Consider the following 13,346-nt stretch of genomic DNA (forward strand, 5'->3'; position numbering starts at 1 on the left):
ACAATGATACGTGAAAAAGAGATCTAATGGATCTTGTCCAAGAGACATGTATCTTTCTGAATATAGAGAAATAAACAGGAGAAAATCTTAGAATCATAGCATCCTTAGAGTTGGAAGGAATCTCTGAAGGCTGTTTGTATGGGAACTGTTGAATCACAGGCTGAACCTTTGACTGATCACCTGAGGCAAGCAATGAGTCAGCCACAGGAGCTCATAGGGGGTGAAGGCAATTCACCTGTGCTGCTGGAAGGGGTGGAGCTTGGCTGCACCTCTCCTGGACCCATTTAAGAACTGACTACCAGGAGGACAGGATCTCTTCTGGAGATCCTTCCTCTGGAGTTTTGTGATGAGCCCAGGACAAGGGTAAGTTTTCTATCTATTCTCTTTTTGTTATTATAATTTGTTTGCCAAACTCCCTTGTTTATTTCATAATTATAACATCTTTATATTCATTGACTACACACCAAATAATCCAACTCCCCTGCAATGAGTAGGGACACTACAGCTAGATCAGGTGGCTCAGGGTCTGATCCAGCCTCACCTTGAAAGTCCCCAGGCGCAGGGCATCAAGTGTATCACTGGCAATCTGTTCCATGCCTCACTACCCTCCTTGTAAAAGATGTTTTTTCGTTATATGTAACCTAAATCTACCCCTCTTTGAGCTTGAAATGGTTTCTCCTTGTGCTATCGTCATAGGCCCTGCTAAAGAGTCTGGTCTTGATCTCACTTGCTGTGTCTCTACATTATTCCTATCCAATTAGGCTTTTACTTGTGATATTTTTCTTTAAGGAGTTAGCAGTTTGCAAGGCAAAAAAAAAAAAAAAAAGCCAGAACTTAAATATATGTTTACATATATAAAATCTTTTTGCTTTCTTTTTGTGTACTCTTAGAGAAGCTGCATTTTTGCATGCTCCAGGGAGATTTGTTTTAGGGGGCAATAGAAAATGTGAGAATCCTATCCTATGATTACTTGGTATTGTTGAGGCATAAACACAATCAATCACTGGCATCTTAATTCCAAGCAGAAGTTGATAAAATGTCTTCCTCTGGTGTGAAAAGCTCCTCAGGGACTGATAGCAATCTGATCTAGTTTAGGTCACCTAAGATATGAACAGTCTCCTTGAGGGTCCCTTCTCCCTCCGTAGGCTACCAAAGTGCCCAAACAGCTGTCCCAACATGGAGGTATTTAAGAATCTGATAAGGTGGCATGCAACTGGGCCTACATCTGCAAAATGTAAAGATAACTTTTTGAAGACTTGTAAAAGCTTTTAAAGCTTGTGAAGGATAGATCATTCTAGTGGCTGGTGAGCCAGATAAGAAGTCAAGTCTACACATGGCCAGACCAGGTTCTCCTCCCTTGCTGGGTGAAATTTGAACAACTGTTTCCCTCAGGTCTTCCTCAAAGAACTGCCTCTTCTCATCTTTGTACAACACCCAACAGAGTGGGATTTGAAGCATGAGGTAAGCTTTTGTATGCTGTCATAGGAACGCTAATAATTTCATGTTCAGAGTTCCTTTTATTTGTGAAAGTGTTGTGTTTTGAAGCTGTCTTCTCTGTGCAACGCGGAGGCAGAGCCATGCAATTTTTACACGCTCTCTTGTCATGAGAAGCTTGTAACACATCAGTTGGAGAAAGCTGAAACACTGGAAGAGTTTGTAAAAATCCTGACAGAAAATTGATGTATTTAGAATTCTTCCTACTGTTTTTACTGGCAGCCAACTTATGTTCATTTGTGAAAACTCTTTTTTTTCTAAATTGGAATAAGGCTAGTGATTGGCACAGATTGGCTGCTTGCTTAAAATCTCTGTCAATGAGGAAGAAGCCCTTTGATATCTTATGCTGAGCAGGGATTTTCCTATTTTGAGTCAGAAGTGTGAATCTTGAAAGCATGGTTTGTATTCAAGAAAGTGCTTCTCACGGTGTACACATCTTTAAATTCTGTGCTCTAATGCATTTTTTGAGTTCCTATCTGCTCAGCTATTGCTGAGAAAACAGGATTTTGCTGCTTCAGAGCTCATATAATGGCGGAAGGGCAAAAGATACCTGCTCTGCCTTTTGTGATATCAGTACAACCGTAACAAAGCCCAGAAATATTCAGTTTATGAAACTTTGTTTTCTCTTCCTTTTTCCCATGTCCCAGTAATGAAATGATTTTGGCTGCCTAGTGGGTCCCCACTTGTCTATTTGAATTCCACAGAGATCAGATCTGATGGAGTAAATACAGAAAGTTGCATAACTGAGATAATGTATTTCCTTTCTGGTGTTGCTTGCAATTTTTGAAGAGATGGAACCAAGTGTGGTAGGCCTGACTCATTGTTTTTGTATATTTCTTTCCCATTTATAAGCTTTATACAGTCTTTTATGTACTTGTTTCATACTTGTTCTCAAACCTGAAGGTGGGCTTGTGAGAATGATGGTTTATTTCTCTCTCCTATCAGCAGGACTAAAGGAGATATACCATCTGCCCGTCAGCATTGTTTATATTCTTATGGTGTCATGAATAAATGGCAAATCTTGCAAGATTTTTTTTTTTTTGCATTAAAAAATGCTGTGTACTAAAAAAAATTATGGTGTGATATATGTCTTATGTACTGTTCTTGTTGTCAGATTTAAGAGTATTTGTGTCTGTCTGCTTGGACCCATCTAAATACATTTACTTAGTTGAAAAATTGTATGGCCAGTTCTTAATAAGAATGATGTTGGTAGATACCATTTGAATATTTCACAACATAGCAATCAAAATAAATTGTGAGCCATTTATCTTTTTGAGTACTTCAAAGCTTGGTTGTCTGTATCCTCACTACCCTTTCTTTTCTGAGATAACCTTAATGGGGGACTGTATTTTGATGATATTTCTGGTATACTTAAGATCATGAAGTAGGAAGCAGGGTTTTTCAAGCTCCTTTCCAGTATGGTCTGCTTTTATAGGTGTCTTCTGCAAAGCTCTGCATACTACAACTCTACTTTTTATTTTTTTGCTGTGAGAAGTTAGGAATACTGTGGAGATAGAGACAGAGTTGTGCTAGGATTTTCACCACTGTGTTGTGAAATTCTCCTGCAGTGTTGTCTGTGGAGTTGGCCACCCACATCCAACAGCACATATGAAACAAAAGATTTTTAAGAGAAGGACTGCAGTACTTCTATACAAATAGGGGATCCAAAATCTTGGCTTGAGATCCAAAGTCTTGGAAAATGCAAGCTGAGTAGTGATACTGTAACTATCTATAATGATGTAGGTTGCTCTGAAAGTAAAGCCTCCTCTTTATTTTCGTAATTAGCTATGCATTTTCACCAGCAATGACAAAGAACGTCCATGCAACACTTCAAAAAATAAAAATAAATAAAATAAAAAAACTGCACCAGTAGAGGTGACTCCCTGTTTCACAACAACATTTCTAGGAAAATGTTGCCCATGGGGTTCCATATCTACCATATCCACCAAATAATCCAGGAGAGTCTTCAAGGACAGGTTGGATGGGGCCCTGGGCTGCCTGGTCTAGTATTAAATGTGGACGTTGGTGGCCCTGCCTGTGGTGAGGAGGTTGGAGATTCATGATCCTTGAGGTCCCTTTCGCCTCGGCCATTCTGGGACAGTCCAGCCAAGATTAGCGATGGTCTCCTCAGTTTTCAAACTGGTATGGAGTTTGGTGTTATTGTGCTGCATGAGAGAAGTTGCTGTCTTCTCTGGCCTGACTCTGGAAGTTCAAGCCTTCAGCTTAGTCAGTGTCACAATGCATCAGTTGGAGTTGATGGTTTGTCTGGGTTCCAGGGAAACCAGAAGGATCACCCCTTCCCTATCACAAAAGACATTGCAAATCACTTTACCCGCCGAGGCCTGTGTTTTTAACTTCTTTGGTGGAGAGTTCTCATGTCACCACTTCACGGACTGCTGTTTTGACTCCAGCTTGTAATAGTGACATCACATTTCATCACTGGTAACGACGTGATCCAGGAAACTGTCACCTTCAACATCCTATAAGTTTAATATGTCCTGAAAACCTCGTATATGGCATTCCTTCTCTTCTTGTGTGAGCATTTGTGGGACCCACCTGTTACGAAGTTGATGTATTCCAACATTGCCATTGTTGTTTCCAATGCATTGGTGCTGATACTCATTTCTGTATGCAGATCCCTGGTTGTAATCCGAAGATTTGCAAGGATGAACTGATCAAGACACCCTTTATTTTGCGGTGTGACAGCTGTGCACGTCTGTTCAGAGCATGGCTTGTCTTTCACATCTCTGACACCACTGCTGAAACTGGTCATCCACCACCTCACTGTACTCGCATCCGCTATTTGGTCTCTATAAATTTTCAGCAAACGTCAGTTAATGTCAGTGGGTGCAATTTTTCCCATGTGGAGGAATTCTCTGGCACCCCTTTGCTTCAGACACGCCTTCATATCAGATGCTATTCTGTCAGACTGTCCCTCTGCCACAGGGCAACAGCATGTAACAGGATACTGACAGAAACCTTCCTCTTATACTGCCTTACCATCAGCATCCACCTCTGACACTGTGGACCAGTACACTAAAATAGGAGGCATTTTGTTCAGAACTGTCTTTAGGTAGTTACCTGTGGTATCTGTAAGGGACAGTAAGTCATCATATAGAAAAGGAGGTAAGTCATCCCTTTTCCAGAGCAAGAATGCAGAAGTAAAGAGTAAGATTTTAAATAGTTTATCATGTAGAAATAAAAAGAAGAGTGCTTTCTCCTTGGACCTGGTTCTATGAGCTAGAGATGACAACTTCGTCATTTGAAGACCTTCTCTTTGGGAAGTTTGAGAACCTAGATGAAATCCTGATGATACTGAAATTAGAGTTTTTGGCACTGACACCAGTAAGGCTAATATTTTATTCCTTTTACTTTACAATAGTTCTGTGATCATAAAGTGCAAGATATGTACTTTTTACTATGGCTGCACCATGAAAGCAGGCCTAGAGAGTTATGTATATACCTTTTGTAAAAAATAAATAAAAAATATATGGTTTCTTGGTTAATATACCACAGGATTTGTTGGTGGAATATGAGCTAAAGGAATAAATTATTAAGAAACTATTGGCGCTGGGATACTGCAATACTGCAAGTGGAAAAATGTATATAGTTGGGACCAGATGTTAAACTGCAAATATTCTGTGTGTAGGATGGTTATGCAAGCTGAAAGGCTTAAACAAAATGCAAACCTTCCAGTGGAGATGAAGAACTCAGGCCTTAACAACTGAAAACTGGAAACTTCTCTTAGGGAATGCTTTCAAACTGTGGAATGGAGATAAGAGCATTCCTTTTATTCTCTTTTCTTTTCCTTTTTTTCTTTTCCTTTTTTTTTTTTTCCTTTTTTTTTTTTTTTTTTTTTTTTTCTTTTTATTATTATTATTATTATTTTCTGTTCAGGCCAAAGACTGGTAGTAATTTATTTATGTGGACTTTGTTATGAAGAGCTGTTTGTGGGAACTTACAGTACAAGAATTCACTGATATTAACCAAGACAGCGCTTCTCTGTAATGTATTTCCTAAAGAAACATGGAACTGAAGTTTTGAAGCATAGGAAGTCACATTTTTTCAGTGTCTTTACTGTGCTTCATACAATATTTTAATGAAACATTAGTGTATTTGTGATCATAGTGCAGAAACCAAAGAACTAGAAAAGTAATTACTGTGTAGCAAACTGTTTAAGTTCAGTTGTTTTGAAACAGAACTAGCTTCTTTCATGGACGGTACCTTTATGAGTTACTAGTTGGGCCCCTGGGTGGCCTACTGCTTGAAACATAGACCTCCTGCATGATGGTGTTTTCGTGTTTGTCTTCTTTCTGTCATTTGTTGTCTAATATTTCCCTTGTTTCCTTTGTTTCTGATTTTTCTTTAATTTCACATTCGTTTCTGTGTTTTCATTCCCTACTGGTGTTGCTAACATCTGAGATGTTAGCATCATCATACACACATGCATATGCTGTATGTGGACATTATGGTTATCTCATTCTCTATGCAAAGGGACACAGACACAGAATGAGAGGAAGGGGTACTAAAATTCCAATTATTTACTTCAGAAATAATTCAAACTAAAATACCTGCTTCAGATCTTTCCCACATTATCCACTATGGAGCATCACAGAGTGACAGATTGGCTTAGGTTGGAAGGGACTTCAAAGATCATGTAGTTCCAACCCTCCTGCTGTGGGCAGGGCTGTCACCTTCCAGCTCAGGCTGCCCAGGGCCCCATCCACACTGGCCTCAAGCCCCTCCGGGGATGCGGTACCCACAGCTTCTCTGGGCAGCAGTGCCAAGGCCTCACCACTCTCATTGAGAAGAATTTCTTCCTAATGTCTAATTTAAATCTCTCTCTTTTAGTTTGAAACCATTTCCCATGGCCTGCTCCCTGATAAAGCATAATATAAAACACCACTGCACCAGTGCCAATACATATGAATACAAATCCAGCAGTGCCCATTAAAAATAATAATTCCTTTCACAAATTTATGTACTGACTATATATTGCCCTAGGGTCAGCAAATTAAAGGTGTTTTTTTTTTTTTTTTTTTTTTTTTTATGTGATTCTCCTAACTTATTGTCTTCATCTGAGATTATAATTTAAGGACTGATTTCTCTACCCACACAGACCCCTTCAGCTCCTTAGCTTGGCAGTACTCCTTAATCTGCCATATTAAAAATGTTTGATTTCTGATTATACCAGAGTTTGAAACTTAATTGTTATTTTCTCTGTCCCACATTCAGAGCACCTAAATGAAGCGGTCAGAATATCAAAACCGTGTATCAGTTAGAAGCTCAGTAAGAAAGATACTTTTTTGAAAAGGGAAAGAGTCTTTTTCTCTTAATTAGGATGGCAACTCTCCTTTTCTCAAATGTCAACACCTAACATTGTGAGGAGACCAAAAATAATTGGGCCACTACACAGTAAATAACTCTGCAATATTACAGTTTTACAGAGCAAGAAATACTTTGCTTGTGCTTCACTTGGCTTTTGCTTTATGAGACAATAAAGTCCTGGCAAATAAATGCCACGACCTCATCCCAGGGGAGTGGTGATGCCTCTCTGAAGACTTCTGCAGGGCTTGTTTATTACCTCATAAACTCAAAGCCAAACGAAGTTGTTATAATGTTACTTTGCATATAAATTATGCCTCCCCTGTCTATCTGCAGTTATGCATGCTTCTTACTGCCTATATTTCTTTCCCTTTTTCCTGTTCTCCTTTACAGTTCTAGCTGCAGATGTTTTGCTTGGTGAGACTAGACCCCAAATGTATGGGAAATGTCACTACTGCTAACTATACACGTTTACAGGTCAGAACCTGGGCACCAAAACCCTAAGGTGGAAACAGAACATGCTGCATATACCTTCTGGGATATGAGTTGATATGTTATACCTATATCTGTAAGTTTTCCTCTCAAGATGTGTGGGCTAACAAAAAGCCCGTGCAGAAAAACAGAAATAAAAATGGAGATTCTAACTTAATCAAGTATCGTTAGGGGCTTGGGCTTCAAGTACGCTGTGAGATTTGGTAGAACTGAATGTGTGTTCTTCATTTCTTACAAAGGAAAATGTTAGCCGTGGGTGATCACTAAAATGAATGCTAGCCTTACTGCAAAGCTGTCTGTAGGGAAGCTAGAAACCAAGTTGCTGAGGAAACGAAACAGGCCATACAGGAGCAGATGGATTCTCCTGATTGAACAATAAAAAACCACACAGAGCTCTCCCTGTCACTGTTAACACTGTTCAAAAATGCAAGAAATAAGGAAGTAGACATGATTATTCCAGGTAGTTTGCAACTGTAGCGAGATATAATGAGATCATAGGATAATTCAGGCTGGGAGGAGACCTTTGGAGTTCTGTAGTTCAACACCCTACTCAAGACCAGGTCAGAGCAGGATGCTCAGTTGGGTCTTGAAAATCTTCAAGGGTGCATGCTGCACAGCCTTGTGAGGCAGCCTGTCCTACTGCCTGGATGACAGAATGAAAAGATTTTCCCTATTATCTACTTTGAGCCTCTTTTCTTTCAGTTGTCTCTCATCCTCCTGCCATACATGTCCAGATATTGTCTCAACTTCAATATCTCAGAGGTACTGAAGGGTCAGTACTGAGAGAAGACACTGAACAGAGGGAAATGTAAGACCATTTCTGATGATGATGATGATTATTTTAACCTCTCAGGGCTGCAAAGCTCTGAAATCTATTGCTACACTGATTTAAAACTATTGGGAATATGTTGTATGGTAACTGTTGAGTTACAGCCTGATTGTACTGATTGAGCACCTGGGGAAAGGACCTGGTCAGCTCTGGCAGCACAGGTGAAGGCAATTCAGCTGTGTGACTAGAATGGGTGGAGTCTGGCTGCACCTCTCAGACCTCATTTAAGGGCTGACTGCCACTAGGGAAGAATCTCTTTCTGGAGGTCCCTCCTTGGTGAAGCTTTCCCCTGTGAACCTGAAATCTTCTGATATGGGTGAGTAATCTTCTTTTCTTTTATAGCACTTCTCTATTGTGCCCAACCTTCCATTATCACACCTTTATTGTAAAGCCTTTCCTAATGTATTGATTTGTCTAGTTGCTACAGTTGTAAAAACAGAATTCTGTACTGACAACAGAAGGAAGAAAGCAATTTCCTGTTATGTCCTCTATATGATATAATTCCATTCAGATTTTAGAGTGTGTGACCTGATGGTGTTATATCCTTTGAAGATTACAAGCGTTTATTTATTCATCTATGCCTGCTTATTCTTAAATATTCTTAAACCTCTTCTAGTCAATAGACTGTAATTATAATAATGCTATTTATGAGAATTTCATTATGAGGACTCTTACTAATTGCGGAGTATAGGCCTTCATGTTTTGTTAACAAACTCATTGAGGGGAGATGAAATGCAAATACTGTTATTTGCTTTGTTACTGCTTGGCTCTCCCTGGTCCTCTATAATTTCTAATATAGTTACAATTAAGATTCAACGCTTATTTTTTGCATAGATGATTGTGTGTAGTAAATGCCAAAGAAGCAAGTGCTATTTTTATAAATGTTACAGGTTCATTTTTTTTTTAATAGTTCTTATGTTGAACTGCTAGTATAATGTAGTGAGGCTTGGAGAAGGACGCTTTGCAGCAGGGGCCGTCCTGTCCTAGCTTCCCCACATTTGCACCAGCTGAGTCTAAGCACTGTGTGTAACAGGTGCATAACCTGCATCCCATTACTCCTTAATTACCTTCATCATGATTAAATAAACCTGTGTTTGAAAAGGGGCTGGAGGGAGCTTTGTTGAGTAAAGCTTTCTAGGGTCTGAGTGTAGAGTTACAAACCTGTGTGCAAATTTCAGAGAAGCAAAGGCTCAGGATTTGCTGAGATACTTTTGGAGCACCTAAGATGGAGGTATGAACTGTTGAGCTTGAGTACATTTTTGCCTATGAAAAGAACTTTCATCTTATGAGGATGGAGAGTGCAGAACAGTAGTCTCCTGCCTCTGTGATTTGTGGTAAAGCACAAACTGAATGTAGAAGCAGCTTCTAGTGTTAAGGTGGGTAAATGACTGAAAAAAACCTTGGCTTCTGATGGAGCTTATCCAGGGTTAATGGTGGTGCAACACTGTGTGTCTGGTCAGCTCTTGAAGTGCAAGATAGTATCTTAGTATGAAGATGGAAATTTTTGAAGTGGCTTCTAGGGATGTGAATTCGATTATGCTTAAGGGCATCTGAAAGGTCTGCGTATGCTCCCACTGTGGCAGTGGAGAAATACTGGTTTAGCTAGGCTTTAGGTAAAGCCATAGCCATGTGCCTTCTTCACTGAAGAGTGGAAACCACGGAATCTCAGAATTGTAGGAGTTGGAGGAACCTCTAGAGACCATTGTGTTCAACTCTCTACTAAAGCAGGTTCCCCACAGCAGGTCAGTCTGATGTTATTCAGGGGAAACTTCGAGTGAAAGGGAAACTTAACTAATCTTAATTTTCTTGGGAAAGTGGTGGTGTGTGATTCCATGTGAAAGCACTTTTTGTGTATGACTGGCTAAGGAAGTGTAAGTACTAAGGGCATGGTTAGCTTGCTAACTAAATTAGCTATATACCTATTTGTGACTTTGTTGATACTTTTGCTAATACAGTTTATTTTACATAATCTTTTCTTACCTACATATATGTATATGTACTTTAGAAGTGTCTCTGTGGCAATACAATGAAAATTACTATCTGAGAAACAACACTAAACATTCTGTGCTTAGAACAAAAGCATATGGAAGAAATGAGCTCCCTCAGAAATAAGGTCCTGTGGAGTTTCATGTCTCAGCTATCATGAAATATAATGTATATCAGTGAGATGATAACTGAAAACTCTAGAATTTAAATGTTTTGAGTTTTTTCTTCTTAAGCTTGAGCTACTATTTTCTAGTGAAGACTGGGGGACACTGGATTACATTCACAAGCAATATTTTTAGCAGTGAAAACTTGAAAATAGAGTCTGTGAGTTCTTCTGTGCTATCATGCCACAATTTTTTTCTAAATTGTGCGAATTGGAGTCTCACAAGCGAACAGATGATCTCACTGTTTTGAGAGCCTTAATTCTAACTTTGTGAATGCTTGAATTTATACTGCTCTTCTTGGCATGATTCCATCTAATGTGGATTTATTTTCAGATGCTTGTATGTGAATATCATTGGGTAATATCTTCATTTATAATAAGTGTAGCTTATGTTGTTATTGCTTGACAGGGTTTCTAGAAGTTCAGTGACTATGATATGAGACTGCTATGGTTAATTTCAATTCCCATTCTTATCCTATGTCATTTAGTAGTTTAGCAGTGAAAAGCCTATTAACTTGTTATACCTACAGTATGCTGCATTGTTGCAATGATTCATATTTAAATGTTGCTGGGAGACTATTTCTTTGAAGAGTTATAATTAAATAACAAGTTTACATTATTTCTTTTTGAAAGTTGGCTAACTTACATTTTTCATGAAGATCTACTTGCTATGCTTTCAGCACTTTTCTGTGAAATCCTGTGAAATATATATATATATTTTTTTTTAAGTAGTAAGAACTCTTATTCCAGATAAAATTAACCTATCTGAGGTATCTCTATGAGTTTTCAAGTGCTTATGTGCAGTAATGACTTGTTTAGAAGTATATAGTATTTCTCTCTGCTGGGACCAAAGCAGGCTTTTATAACAAATCCAGTTCTCTCTTCAATATTGAAACTTTCCTTTGGGTTGATAGAGAGGTGGATATTTTTAAACAATGACTTTTAGTATAAAACACACGAGTGCAGTATTTACTGGTTGTACTTCTTTCATGTGCTTTACCTTGCCAATTCAAAAGGGAAAAAGAAATCCCACCTTTCTTGCTAGCCTTTGTTATCATCATTTAGACCTTTCAGTTACTGCAGCTGAGTAACTGATCTTGATCAAGTGTAATGAAGGGAGGCTGTAAGTAAGCTCGCTATGTTAACACAGCTGTTGTTAAATACTTCTACATGCAGAAGAGTCAGAAATCCATGGCTGATCCCTTTGCTTTCACCTCAGTGAATCCTAGAAATCAGCATGAGCAGTGAATACATGTTAATGCATTGCTGCCAGCAAGTGAAGCACCACAAATAATGGGAGATTATAAGCAACTTGCCTTTCTCATGAGAGCTTTTGCTGAGGGGCAGTGCCAGTTAAGGCTGGCATGATTGTCCTTAGTAATGAAACTCTTGACCTAGGAAAGCTATCCAAGGAGCTTCAGGAGGACTGTCCCTGGTGTAGTTACTGTAGTCCTTGTGCTTATGCATGGCTGCTGCTTCATAATATGGTCCTCATAAAGCTACTATATGGCTGAAAGGATGACCTGCTGTCTGCCTAGTGCCTTCTGTACTTGTTATCTTGTGTACAGAGCTCTAGGATTTGCAGTGAATTGCCTTCAGCTATTGATCAGCCTCTGTTTACTTTCTCTAGCCTGAATATTAGCGATATACCTTGATTAGTCATATGGGGTATACATCTATCTCATGGGAGGCCATAAGGTTTTTGCAGGAGATTAGCAGCAGGTTAACAGGCTCTTAACAGTTACACCGGGGAAGAAATGGCTCTAGTATTATAAAGAAGGGGATTTTTCAGGTCTTTAATACAGTAAAATGATGTATTAGGAGGAGTGGCTGAGGGGCTGGGAGTTCTTTCTCTTGGAGATAAGACAGTGGCAGATGAGGGTAAGACTTCATTGCTCTCTGTCTGATAGGATGAGGCAGTGAGGAGGGTGCTGATCTCTTTTCTCAGATGTCATGTGCCAAGATGGGAGGCAATGTTCTCAGATGTGCTGGGGGTGGGTTTAGATTGGATGTCAGGAATAAATGTCTTCGTAGAAAGAGTGGTTGTGTACTGGAACAGGCTGCCCAGAGAACTGCTGGAGTTGCCATTCTGGAGGTATTTAAGAGATGTGCGGATGCAGTGCTTAGGGATGTTATTTAGTGGTGGACCTGTGCTAGGTGGGTGGCTGAACTTAATGATTCTGAGTGTCTTTTCCAACCTAGTTGATCCACATGATTCTCTCTTGAAGTTAATATAGATTTACTGTTTATTCTAATGGGATATTCTTCAAGGAGGCTGATATCTGTTATACGCCTGAAATGTCAACTGAGTATGTGACTGTAGATCCTTCTTTGAGGAGGGTAGCTATAGAAGTAATTCATGTTGAAGCATATACTCTACTGGAACAACACAATGAAGCTGCTTTTGCTTGGGATGGCAGGTTCTAGAAAATAATGCTACTAGGTTTGTTTGTTTGTTGTAGTAGGTAGTGAGCTTTGGTTCTACTCGCTCTTTTGTGAATTCATAGGAAAATCTTTTTTGGGCGTAATTTCTTACTGGAAAGTCTCAAACTTTGCCTTCAATTAGTTTAGTGATCTTCAGCTGTTGCTTTCATCATACCTTCTCACTACCAAAGAGAGGAAAACAATGGCTGTGCAATGCAGGTACTCTGGAAAAAGAAAACAAAAGCTTAAGCTATAGGAATACAACTTGAATAATTTCCCAGAAGTTCCAAAACTACTCAAGCCAAAAGTTTGTCAGTGTTCCATGATGATTTTTCATTAGCATTGGTATTCCTGTTCACTTCTTTGCAAAAATTAAATTGTTCAGAGAAAAAAGCAGTTGTGTGGCTGAAGTAACTTGCTGGTGCCTATGACATCTACTCATAGCTCTATTTTTTGCAACAATGTCTTGTTTGCTTAATTACCATCAGTGTTGGATCATCTACTTACATTTACAGCCATGTAAGTAGAATTTGAATTCTCAGTGAGCCCTTAACAAAAGGAGAACTGATTTCAGACACGGGACTCTCGTTTTTTTTTTATGTTGTCTTTACCCTCACTGCTTACTGAAAGTTC

The 13,346-nt window shown here is 39.2% G+C and overlaps 1 long non-coding RNA gene across 1 annotated transcript; it reads left to right on the plus strand.

Moving 5' to 3' along the window:
- Positions 1-319: 319 nt before the first annotated feature.
- On the plus strand, positions 320-5,377 carry LOC128088968 (uncharacterized). The gene is made up of 3 exons (XR_008210427.1): positions 320-363; positions 1,393-1,461; positions 4,130-5,377. It is a non-coding gene; the product is annotated as an uncharacterized LOC128088968 (long non-coding RNA).
- The last annotated feature ends 7,969 nt before the right edge of the window (positions 5,378-13,346 follow it).

This window comes from Tympanuchus pallidicinctus, unplaced genomic scaffold, assembly GCF_026119805.1.
Source record: "Tympanuchus pallidicinctus isolate F22 unplaced genomic scaffold, pur_lepc_1.0 scaffold1, whole genome shotgun sequence".
NCBI lineage: Eukaryota > Metazoa > Chordata > Aves > Galliformes > Phasianidae > Tympanuchus > Tympanuchus pallidicinctus.